The sequence below is a fragment of the Poecilia reticulata genome, chromosome 14 (assembly GCF_904066995.2).
Source record: "Poecilia reticulata chromosome 14, P_reticulata-male-v2, whole genome shotgun sequence".
NCBI classification, from domain to species: Eukaryota; Metazoa; Chordata; class Actinopteri; order Cyprinodontiformes; family Poeciliidae; genus Poecilia; species Poecilia reticulata.
In genome coordinates, this window is record NC_088843.1 from 23675875 (window position 1) to 23689030 (window position 13156).

Below are 13156 nucleotides of genomic sequence, written 5' to 3' on the forward strand. Positions count from 1 at the left end.
CATTAATCTATTTTTGTTAGCTGCATTTTTATTACAAATGTACAGAAAACTTTGTCTACATTCTGCTAATGTTGAAAAAACCCTGCAATTTTGCAATTGCACTTTTTCCATTAAACAGGAAATGCAAATAAAATCACATACTTAAGTTTGTTCTCACGATAAGTAATTAAAAACATGTCGTGTCATCGTTCTCCAACCACCTCCTGTCATCTTCTTCAACGTTTCGAGCAGAAGTAACATCCGGTTGTTGATCACAACTCTTGTGATTCAAAAAACATGTTTCCATTGTAGTTTTGCAAAATACACTAATTTCGATACAGCTGAAAAATGAAAAAGTCCTTTAAATTGTAACAAGCTGTGTTTACATGTCATGAATGGAACTCCTTTTCCTTTGAAAAACTAGCATTTTGATCCACAGCCAAATTGTTCATACAAATGCAACAGCTGCTTCACACAGAAATTTACCTCTTGTTTTCATCAAACTTAGTCAAAAGTCTAAATTCCTGCCGAATCTCAATTGGTTTCTTCAGGAATAGTTTTTGCACAGAATGTTGTAGAAAGTCTTCCAGAACTATGGAAGGAAATCCTCCTGTGGGTTACAGTCAACTGCTGGGTGTGTAATTGTTCAGTGGTCATGCTGTACCTGACTGCTGAGTGCTCTGCAGGAGGCGCTTATGCTGCACAGCGCTGGGTGACTGCAGCCACTCAGATGTAGGACAAGATGTGTGGTGAATAATTTTTCTTTAGTTCAAACCAAATTGGCCATCTGGCCTCCAAGAAGCCCCAGTGTGTGTGGGAGCGAACCTTTTGACCCAGTTCATTGTTTGTTCTGTGTCCCGCAGGGCCAAATATTTTATCCATGTGGGTCAAGGACGTTACGGGATGCTGCTGTGTGTGACGGTGTGAGAAGGTGGAGATACCTCGCACAGGCAGGTGACGAATAAAAGTTTACACTCCTCATTAGTGAGGTTTTGTGGGGAAATTGTATCATAATGTAAGTCTTGTCACATGATGTGTGTTATTGTCATGTACCTCCTCTCATAACACGTCATTTAGATCAGTTGGTATTTCATACTTTTTGAGCTTTTAAGAGAGTTCTCTTCTAAATGATCCACTAAGCACAGAGTTGTCTAATTTTTTTCTGTTTTATGTGTTATAGTTCAATTTTATAGTCTGTGCATGCTCCCAAGTGTTTATAGAAAATTAGATGAACATTTTAGATGAAATAATGTGAACATATTAGAACATCAGGATTCCAACCATCATTCCTAGCGTTTAGCATGCCGATGTGAGTCAACCTTCACGAATGCACAGCGTCTGCATAATGTGGCATGTTGTCTCTTTGTTTGCCTCTCTCTCTTTGCTTCTTTCTGTATTTGTCTGCTTGTTTGTATGTTTTTTCTTTCTTTGCTTGTTTGCTTTTTCTTTTTTTTCTTCCCTACAAGTTGTTCTTCCTTCTTTCATGATCATGAACAAATGGGAAAGCTTGACTGGTTGAATGTAAATGTTACTTTTCATGTTTTACCTTTCATCTTTAGTGCTTTGGGTGGCTCTATGTGAGATTATGGATTTAAAATTCATGATCAGAACAGAAGAACTTTTATATAAAAGGTTGAGGGTCTAGTTGAAGTCTGGTCAACGTCCAATTTAAGAACTTATTATGATACAGTGGAACCCTGGTATTCTCTGTGGTTTGGGGCTACAACAAGCATTACACACAAGTATTTTCTTTGGAATATTATAGATATTCGCTACTTTAAAAAAAATCACAATAAGCACATTTTCTTCAAATAACTTTGAATTATTTAATGTCTTTGCTTTCCAATTGACATTGAACTCAGACTGGGAGAACGGCAGAGAAATCAAAGTTTTAAGAAGGTCATAGCATTAATAATATAACACCACAGCAGGTTTTTATAACTACTGGATCCACAGAATTAGGATGCATTATCCTCTGGTTACAGCTGAGCTTTGCTCCTCTTTTTTCCCCAGAAGTCTTTTTATCCACACACACACACACACGCATGCACACACACACACACACACACACACACACACACACACACACACACACACACACACACATATATATATATATATATATATATATATATATATATATATATATATATATATATATATATATATATATATTACAAATGTATTACAAATGTACAGAGAACTGTACAGCTTAACTTTACTCAGCTTAAGGAGAACCTTACATTCAAAATATGTGTTTTCAACACCTTTAAAACACATATTTTTCACATACTCTAAATTCAAATGCGCATATTTCAAGGGAGTGAAGGAGAATTTGCTTTATAGCAAACTGTTGACCCAGTTCCGCCAAGCATACTGAATGTGCAGCATCCAAGAGATTTTTTAATCAGAATTTTTTTTTTTTCCATTTTCTCTATTGATAGAGGTCCACAGAAACAATCTTTTATTTCTTCCTAAAATCTGTTAAGTTTGGACTGTTGAGGTAAAATGCATCCAGTCATGTTGGTGAGCTGGATTAGATCGTTGATGTGGAAATGTTCTGCTTTTCTGATTGCACCTGTGATAATACTTGATTTATTCATGTAATTTTCCTCCATTAGAAATGCCTTCTTAAGAAATGTTATGCAAAAATCACAAGAACAAATGCTGCAGTTTAAGTTTTGAAGGTCACTCTTTATTTACTTTAACATCTGCTCTCAAGAAATTTTGGGAAGCGCAGAAGGATCTGCAGAATCGCATCATTTCTGAGTTGCGGTGTTCCGGAGAAGTTCCTGTTTCCCTCCAGATAAAACTTTTAGTCTGTGGACTGTGCAGGCAGCAACTCATCAACTGTTGTTTTGTTGACACATTGCTCAACAATGTTTTTAGCACAAAACCCAAACAGTTTGAAAAAGTTAGTTTTCTGATCTTTTCTTGCACATTGTGACAAATAACCACAAAGTAAATCAGACATAGTCTGACTCATCAGGGAGCCAACACATCTAAAACTTTGACAAAGAAAGCTAAGTAGAAGAAAATAAGAGCTAAAGTAGAAGCGAGGTCAGTCAAATAAAATGTTTTAATTGATAAACATCAGGATAAGTATCTCTATAAAAATAGGAGTTTGCTGATCTGGATGATAAGGTGTGTGGAAACACAATGCCAGATTGGAAAGACAACAGAAGTAATCTTAGAGAATTGCTATGAAGCTATTTCCAAACAATTTGAGGTCCAAACACAGAAACAATATTCACAAACCTAACTGGCACTCAGTTAGGATTTCAACATGGCTGGTACTCTCAGCTTTAGAAGTAAACTCTGTTACTTTTATTGTTAATATATGTTCTTTTAGTTGGTTTTCCACATTTAATCACGTAAAAGTACAAGTAGTACTTTTTAATGTGTATGTAGCAAGCAGTAAAACCTTGTTTATTTGCACGATGAGTCGTGTGCAGCTCTGGTTAATGCGGTAACGGTGTTTGCTGGCGGTTGAAAGGTTGAGTTAGTAAATTAAAGGATTTCCGATAACTGAAACACGACAAAGTGGGAAATTACGTCATGTCGACGTCCCAGTTACAAATTTTGGTGTAATTGAAATGCAGCGTTAAGTATTTTCAGTCCGGTAAATATAAACAATTAGAGGAGTTTTATACATATTTCTGTTTACTACAGAGTCTGAGTTTTATTCTTGTCATTTTGTTCTCACTCATGCAGGAGACATTAAGATCTAAAAAGATCTGTTGTGGGGTTTTTATTTACTGTTTTGTTACAAACGTGGACATGAGAAAAATCATTCACACAATATTAATAACCGAATCTCCATTTCCGATAAATGATTAATAATAATACTCAATTGATTTCATCTAAATAAAATATAAGTTTAGTAGTTGTTGATATTCAACTCATCTGTAAAGGTTTCCATAAGTGTAATAATTTTTGAGTTGCTTAAAATTGTAAAGTTCTGACTGCAGTCTGACAAAGAAACGCTTTGAGGTTCTGAATCCACACGGCCTCCTCCAAAATGCTGTTTGATGGTTCAAGTGGTTGTAAAGGCTCATGCCAAGCTCGTCTACTACACTGTCTGCTTTTTGTGGTTGTTATAGAAACCCACTGCACCGACCCGAGTGAGATCAGCCCTGCAGAGTGGGGGGAAGTTCTTCCAGGGTTACTCCCAAAGAGCTGCCATGTAATAAAAATGAATTCTCTTTTTTCCCTTCAAACTCTGCAGGCCATGAAGCTCTCACTCTTGGATTTCCTCACCGCTCACGCTCTCATTTAACAAGAGGCTGTAATCATGCTCCTGTCCCATTAAATATGCATGTTTAATTTGTCTCCGAGTTCGTATTTTGGGAGGTGAAGGAGTCACTGTCATGGGACTTAATTTGCTAACGAGAAGGGGAGAGATCTGAGACGCAGCGCTGCATGAGCAAAAAGTCTTTTTCCTTTTTGAATCTGTTATTTTGTTGAAGCGTTTACTTTAATGCGGATGCACTTCGCATTTCTCCCAAACAGTCAACAGAAAAAACACTAACCGTGCCCTGGTGCAGGAGAAGGAAGGATCCTGCAGCATCCCAATCTAAGCTCTGGAGAGCATTAGAGGACTGATTCAACACATTTTTAAAGGAATTAAATCTAATTTATTTTATAAAAAACTATTAATGTCCTTGGGGATTTCTTATGTGCAAATCTTTCAGATCATCAAACTAGTTTTAATATCAAACATAACCCAAGTAAATGCAAAAAAGAAAACATTTTTATGAAGATGAATTCCTTTAATAAAGGACAAAATGCTATTCAAACCAACTTGTCCTATGTAAAAATTTAACTTCCACTCTAAAAAAAAAAACTAAGTAGAACCTTAATGCCAACATGAAGTAGGCTACACAGCAAATTTGGAAGTGTTCCATCAACTCCTACAGAGTTAAATTATACAATTTTAAGGTGTCTATATAGGTCCACACTGGATGGTGTAGACTTTTGAATGTGTTATTTCTGATAGAGTTGATTCAACACTTACAGTAATTGAAATCAAATACACTTCAGTGTTAATTAACCCAAAAACTAGTGTATATTGTCAAAAGTTACACTATAAATGTGTTAATCTAACACAGTACACTGTAAAGAATAGAACAACATAGAAATCTGAGTTTTAGAATTCTACTGGCAGGGTATGCTGTGGTGGCGCAGGGGTTAAGCACAGCCCACATATGAAGGTTCTAGTTTTCAATGTGGCTGTTGTGGGTTCACTTCCCAGTCTTCTCCGTCTTCTCATTACCCACTTCCCTGTCAATTCACTCCAGGAATCAAATCTGCGACCACCAGCATGAGGACTAAGGCCTCAGTACATGGGTTGTGCCTTGCCCTTGCACCACCACAGCACCCAATCTAGCTAGTTTGATATTTGTTGCCAAGTGACTGATGATGACGTTGGTGACAAGCTTTACCCAGAATGCACCTGGAGAAAATAAGGACGATTAATTTGTAGTTTTGTGTGTCATAAAACAAAATAAGAGTGAAAATAAAGCCAGTCATGTGGCACAACATTTTATTCAATATTTTACACCCACTATGTCACTAAACAAAAATTAAGTGGCATCAGATTTTAGTGGTTGTAGGATTTTGTCTTTGGTAAAAGCCAATGAGCCATTTCTGCTGCTAACTATCCACTCTTCTTCCTCCTGCTGCTAATGCTGAGCATTAATTTTTTATGCATTTAACCAGAATTCCATGGGTAAATGTAGCCCACTTCCTGCTTTTGGCGTGGTCTTCGAATAGCTTGGCGTTCACATATGCATTTGAACCGTACCAGAGTTTTCTTCGACTGAACCGAGACAGAGGTTTGTAGGCGAACCAGAGTTTGGTTCAGTTTGACCACACATTCACACCACCCAAATGAACCAGACTTTGTAGGCAAACAGACTGGTCAACAAACTGAAATTTCGAGATTAATCTAATTGATGAAACTAGGAGAGGAACCTGTGAACAAAACAAAATTCTTCAAAAGAAGAAATAGATAAATGAAAAAGGTCTGGATTCTTGATTAAAGGCTTAAGCAAGAAAAAGAACTAACAAAAAAACTCAAAATATAACATAAGAATCTTGGTCTGAATGTTTTATTGAAACTCCTGGTCTGTCCGATGCTGGATCAGCTTTTTTCCTTGTGGTAATCACTCAGTCCCACATGGCAGTTTTAACATCTGCTTTGCTCCTTCATATCCTCTCTCTTTGACAGAGCCACTCAACCATGGAGGGCCCCTCAGCCTCCCGGCAGCTGCTGGAGTCGCTCCCCGACCGGGAGGGAAGGTGAGCACAGATAAGAGGTCTTTATCTTGGCGCCTGGGGAAGGCGGGGAAGTTTAAGGTGAAGGTCTGACATGGAGGCCCATCCACTTCCTCCTCGTTCTGCCGCCTGATGGCCACGAAGGCCCGTTTGTAAAGTTATACAGTAAAAGATTAACAGCAATATTTGGGTTTATTTAGCCAGTCGTAGAGAAAAACTTGTGGGTGTTAATTTTTCAAAGTCATATTTTCACCATTCCATTCAAACATTTATAAATGTCAGAGTTAACAATATAACTACATAAATATTTACATAAAAATATTTAATTCACAAGCTAATATTTAGATTTAAGCTAAATATTTAATTTATTAACTAAATATTTATCCATAAATTGAATATGTATTTTGCAAAAATATAATTCCAAGCTAAATATTTAACTAAATGTTTAAATCTGAGCTAAACATTTAGCTAAGATATTTAGTCAAACACTTAGTTTTTGGCTAACTAAATAGATCTAATTCAATACTTACTAAGTAAGTACTTAATTAGCAAGCTAAATATTTAACTTGGAAACCATTTTTTAGTTCCTAACTAATTATTTAGTTTAATACTTAGTTTACAAACCAAATATGTACCTCCAAATTAAATATTTATTTTACTGTCATTAGCAAGCTATATATTTAGTTTGGAAATTAAATGCTTGGAAAATAAATAGTTAGCAAAATAGATATTTAATATGAATATTTAGTTTGTAAGCTAAATATTTAACTTATGAATTAAATATGTAGCTTGTGACACTGACATTTATGAATGATGAGTAACATGGTGAAAATATGAGCCATTTCTCCATGACTGACTGCATAAACATAAATATTGCTGTTAATTGTGTAACTTTACAAAAGTCACCCCATAGATGTGAAGCACAGGCCCGATCTTCATGTCCCTGGGCTCGTTCACCACGGCCCCCACTGCTCCAGCTTTAATGAGAAAGATGAAAGGGGGCCCTCCTCCTCTTCCTCTGCTGGTACCAGCCGATCCGCTCTTCTCCCTCCTGCTGTACCGTACACTCTGGCCCTGCAGCCTTTCTGCTTGGCTGGGGGAAGAAGCTCTGCTGTGGTAAATTGGAACCGAAGCTGGTTCCTATTTTAAATTTTTCAGGTATTATTCCCTCAGATTCTCCATGCATGCGTTTCTTTTTTATGCCTCACGCTCTGCTTTCTTTGAGTCATAAACAACATGAAACACAAAATCCTCTCCTTTCAGGTTTCGCAACAAAGGTCAAAGCTCATTACTGAAGATTGTTTTTATGTCTTTTTATGTTGAAATAAACCAAACAGATCACTTTGTTTATCTTCTTTTAATCTCATGGTGGCAGCGTGTTGGAGCAGCTCTGTTACGCTAGCTCTGATTTATTGTTTTGGTTATACTGTTGCATGTTTGAACAATTATTCACTCGCTTTAGATGCTGGACACTGCAAAATATAAAATTTTTACTCAACTTATTTTGGGATATTTCTAGTGCAAATATTGAAGTAAACTTGAAATACGACAAAATGAACTTACAACTAACAAGCAAGATATAGGAGCTTGTATTAAGTCAATAATTCCTTAATATTGATGAAAAGGTGTTAGTTCCACTGGCATGTTATTTCACTTGTAAAATGGGAAAAATCTCTTATTGAAATATTCTGCCAGTGGAAGCAGTATTTTTTTGTAATCAATCAATATGAAGGAATAATTGATATGAACAAGCTAATATATCTTGCTGAAAAGTTACTTGCGAGGTAGTTCTGTCTTATTTCAAGTGTACAAAGATATTTTGGACTATAATCATTCTAGACTAGCGGTTCTCAACGTGGGCGGTACCGCCCCCCAGGGGGCATTTAGAGGACGGCAGGGGGCGCTGGTGGACATTTTTACAAAAGGGGGGCGCTGGGATGCCTTTGGGGGGCGTTTGGTCGAAACTTTACACCTTAAATGCACAACACTACCAGTTTAGACTTTGAGCAACTTGGTAAAAATGTATTGTGTAACATTAAATCATGCTTGGCTGCAACTGTATCGATGGCAGCTCTTCTTCTTCTATTCAGTGTTTGTTAGCTTCTGTTAGCTTCTTGGCGCAGCTCCGTTCTCCTGCTACTGGTAGCTAAAATCACGATACCCTCACTGTGTATCCCTCTGAAAAATGAACCCATTTAAATAAAGAAATCAAGAAATCCCTCCATGGGTGATACCACGATAGAGAGCGTTCATTTTATAGCTTTAACACCGGAGCTGTAAGTGGTCCGGTATGAAACGGGGGTGATAGAACAACACAGCACTTTTAAATTTCAATAATCAGAATGCAGAAATTATTTCCGTTGTTTTAAAAGGTTTATGTCAGTCTGCCTTTTCCCCATCGATACGCTTCCCGACCGCCCTGCACCTTAAGGAGTTAAAATAAAGACGTTCACATTGCGCAAAACTCTGAAACAGGAGAAGCGGGACATAAAACGGAGCGACGAACTAGATGTGAATTATGGCATAAAAACAGAGAATCCGACGCTGAACAGTGAAAAATCCACACATGATGTGAAACACATGACGATTAGGAGGCGCACCAGGTGATGAGTGAAGATTACTGGTGGTCAATAAATGATAAAATAAATGTAGCAACAGGAAAGAAACTAAAGTGGACATAGCAATAAACCAAGAGAGGATAATACTAATCAAATGAAACTAAATGGAAATGAATGAAGAACAAAATGCAAGAATAAACTAAGAAACTAGAGTAAATACAGAGGAATAAACTGGTATGGCAAGACCTTTCGAGCAATAATTAATACAGAGGACCGTATGGCAAGAATAAACACTATTTCCACATAAAAGGTAAAATAATATTGTTGAAGTGCCATGGGTTTGTTGAAACCACATCTAGTACTGAGAGAATAAATATGTCTTACAGACCATAACAGTAAGTAGCATCACTTATTTATGTTTTTAATTAGATTTGATATATTTATTTCTGGGGCTGCACAGTGGCGCAGTTGGTAAGGCTGTTGCCTTGCAGCAAGAAGGTTCTGGGTTTGATTCCCGGCCCCAGTCTTTCTGCATGGAGTTTGCATGTCTCCCTGTGCATGCGTGGGTTTTCTCCAGGTACTCTGGTTTCCTCCCACAGTCCAAAAACATGACTGTCAGGTTAATTGGTCTCTCCAAATTGCCCCTAGGTGTGAGTGTGTGTGTGCATGGTTGTGTGTCCTGTGTGTCTCTGTGTTGCCCTGCAACAGACTGGCGACCTGTCCAGGTGACCCCGCCTCTCGCTCGGTACATTAGCTGGAGAGGAACCAGCAACCCTCCTGACCCCACTGAGGGACAAGGGTGTAAGAAAATGGATGGATGGATATTTATTTCTTTAATATTATTTTTCATGTTAGTGTTAATGTCATGAGGCTGGTGACTCCAGGACACTTTCAATTTGACTCATTAGGATTTGAATAAGAACCAGATTTGTTCTTTGTAATTTCTGTCCAGTAAAACTATTAATCTATAATCAATAGACAGGTCTATATAAAGATATAATCCATGTTTCTGTCTCATATTTGTATAGCATTAAAAGGACGTGGAACTTTAGTTTTTCCACTGAAAGCTCTGGTTTGCACAATAAATGCCATGTGGGTGAAGTTTTATGGATGATACTCTGATGTCCCATTCTCCTGAAGGCAGCACAGAGCTGCACCACCAGAAACTGACAAACACTGAAGAGAAGAAGAGCTATGATTAATGTAGTTACAGTTCTATCCATGTTTTAATGTTGCAGAGCTCAGTCGTTTGCAAATAGTTCAAAGTTTATACTGGCATGTTGAACATCTTTTATCTGGTCATTTTGTGGAATATTTAATAACTAGAAAATGGCACATAAGAATAAGAATATTTTTCCACTCTGATTGGCTGCTGATTGGCCTACCGATTTTTAACTTGAATGTTCAATGCATTTTTCATAGACGCCTGTGAAAATAATTTCTATTCCCATGACTTTTTTGTTCCCTGGGAAATTAGTTTTGATGATAAATACAGAAACAAGCATAAAAATCAAAACATCTACAATAGTGATAGTAATATTAATAATAAAATAATAGTCAGTGCAAAGTAGCCTACAAATTCTTTGGTGGGGGGCAGTGAGGGACCTGGATAAAGGCTGGTGGGGGCGGTGAGGGACCTGGATAAAGGCTGGGGGGGGCGGTGAGGGACCTGGATAAAGGCTGGGGGGGGGGGGGGGGGGCAGTGAGGGACCTGGATAAAGGCTGGGGGGGCGGTGAGGGACCTGGATAAAGGCTGGGGGGGGTGCTGGGCTGAAAAAGGTTGAGAAACACTGTTCTAGACCAAAAATACTTGGTAAGATTTTGCATTTTTGCAGTGCCCAGCATCTAAAACGTAGAGTGAAGAATTGTCCAAACATTCTTCACTCTACATTGGGGAGTTCCTGACATTCAAAGAATTGTCAGGACCTCACCCCCCAATCTAGAAAAGTCTAGCATTGTCCCCCCCCCCCAAAGAAATCATGAAAGAAACCCTTGTATACACAATATCAATATAAAAAAGGCTAGAGAAACAAATAACGAAGTAAATCTGCCATTCATCAAAGAAAAAAATAAGAATGAATTTTTATGTCCCCCGTAGTATTGTTAGAACAATGGTTCAGTCCAAAGTGCAGGAGGAGCAACAGCTGAACTGAGTCGCTGAAGTGAGGAGCTAGCTGTTAGCTATTGCTGTGGCTCTGCAGCACTAACAAAAAACCCTCCAGTAAGTAAATACTTAAACCAAAAGACATGTAACACAATTTATTTACTTTCACTGCTCAATAGGAAGAAACACACTGACAATAAAAATCAGTCCACAGTTTGTTATTTCATTACTTTGGCTGAATCATGATAAACTGCCACCTTATGCCTTGGAAATGAAAAGCTAAACTGCTACATTGCTTTCATCGACTTATCTCCTTTTTCTGTCGAAGGTAGCCAATATTTCAATTATATTTTGCTCTCTACTTTAATAAAGAGAGTTTGAAACGGGAGCAGCTGATCATGGACCTTAAAAAGCTCCGCCCACAAACGCCCCTCGAAAGTCTCACGTGACTGCATGTCTCACAAACAAAGCCTTGCGGTGCTTAGTTTCTATGTGTAATTTCATTTCGACTGACTCTCTGCAGAGTATTTCTGAGTCGATTAGTGTAGCATTTCTGCCAGATTTTCAAAAAATATCAGCCACGACAATGGACAGGGGAACCAACAAGTTCATGTCATCTTTTTTGGACGACATCAAGTTGTTTGAGCCACGCGATGCCTCCAAGATTGTGCGCGTCACAGCTAAATGCTAGCGGTCAATGAGGAACACAGCAGATCCTCAGACCCTCAGTATAAATATAGCTGTGGGCAAGATCACTGACGCCTGTTGTTCTTGCAAGGCTGGGCATTCATGGTTTTGAGGGTGATTTCTGTTGGCAAATGTTCGTATGTGCCTAGGCCTGATACACGGTACTCGGAGGCTAACACGATTAGCGTGGCTAACACGATTACAGTTTAGTAAAAAGCCTTTTCAGGTAAAATAAAATCTTTAATGTAATGTCAGATATGGTACACGTTGCATATTGATCTGTTCAGCTAACGTAAGACTGTAACAGACAGCCTTCAAGATGTAGAAGTTGTATCGGTACTGCCATTATGTTGTACTTGGCTAAAAGGTTTTCATAATGGATGTGTTTATTATTGACTTTCTTTTTTTCATTCACTAAACACAAAGAAAGCAAAGCAAAAATACTTACACCAGCAGACACTCCTTTGTTCTTATTGATCCTACGACGGTTGAGCTGCAAATGCGGTCGTGCACAAGCTTTGATCCAAGCAAGGCATTCCATTTCAGATTTTGGAAATCTGTGAATTTTAGTTCCACAAATACGATCAGGATACCTGACATCGCCTGTGCAGATACCCCACTGACAATGGAGAACCATTCCTTTTTGGAGTCCTGACGCAAAAACTTTCTGCCGGTCTGCTAGTCCACAATGTACATTAGCATGTGTTTACTACTGTAGCTTGTGTTTGTGAGACGGTCACGCACGTGGTAGCTGCGCTGTGACGTAAAATGGGCATTAGCCAATGAAACGCGGCCCCTGTAGTAAGGTCCATTACCACTAACCGACAGCTCTGTATGGGAGCCGAGAGCAGAGGGGCTACTGCAGCTGACAGTAAAAAAAAAAAAAAAAGCATGGCTTTATTTCTTACCATCTTCAACGTAGAGCCTTTAAAACCACAAAATAAAGTCTTAATATTTTTCTAGAAAACTCTGGTGTTGACCTTTAAGTTTAAGTTATGATACCAAATATTCAATTCCTACATATTTATAGGTTTTAACATGAAAAAAATTAAAATAAAAGTTTAAAGCAACTTAAGTTATAATTTAAATAACACATGCCTTGTATTGAGAACCACTGCAATAAATCAATATTTATGAGGAATTTTATTAAGTGGAGTTACTTATTAAAACTTCCCAGCTAGCAAGCAAATGTTCGCACGAAAGTCTGAAAAGTCGGATATTCGGACCTGACGTTCAGCAAACGTCTTAACATTCACTCTGAACATTCGTTCCCAATTAATTTTCTCTTTTTTTTTGCTGTCATTTCACTTGAATTAGTTTTTATATCTTTAAAACTTTTATGGCTTTTCTTACTTTTTATAAAATTTTTATTTTTTTTTTCTTCTTATACAAAGTGCATACCTACTTCTGAATGTTGTTTGAAAGTTATTGAACGTCTTCCGGACGTTTTTATAAATGCTGCTTTAAAAAAACTTCCAAAACAAACGTAGGCATAACAAAGAGCTTCTCTTTATTTCTCCTTAAGAAATTTGAGTCCAAGGAAAAATCA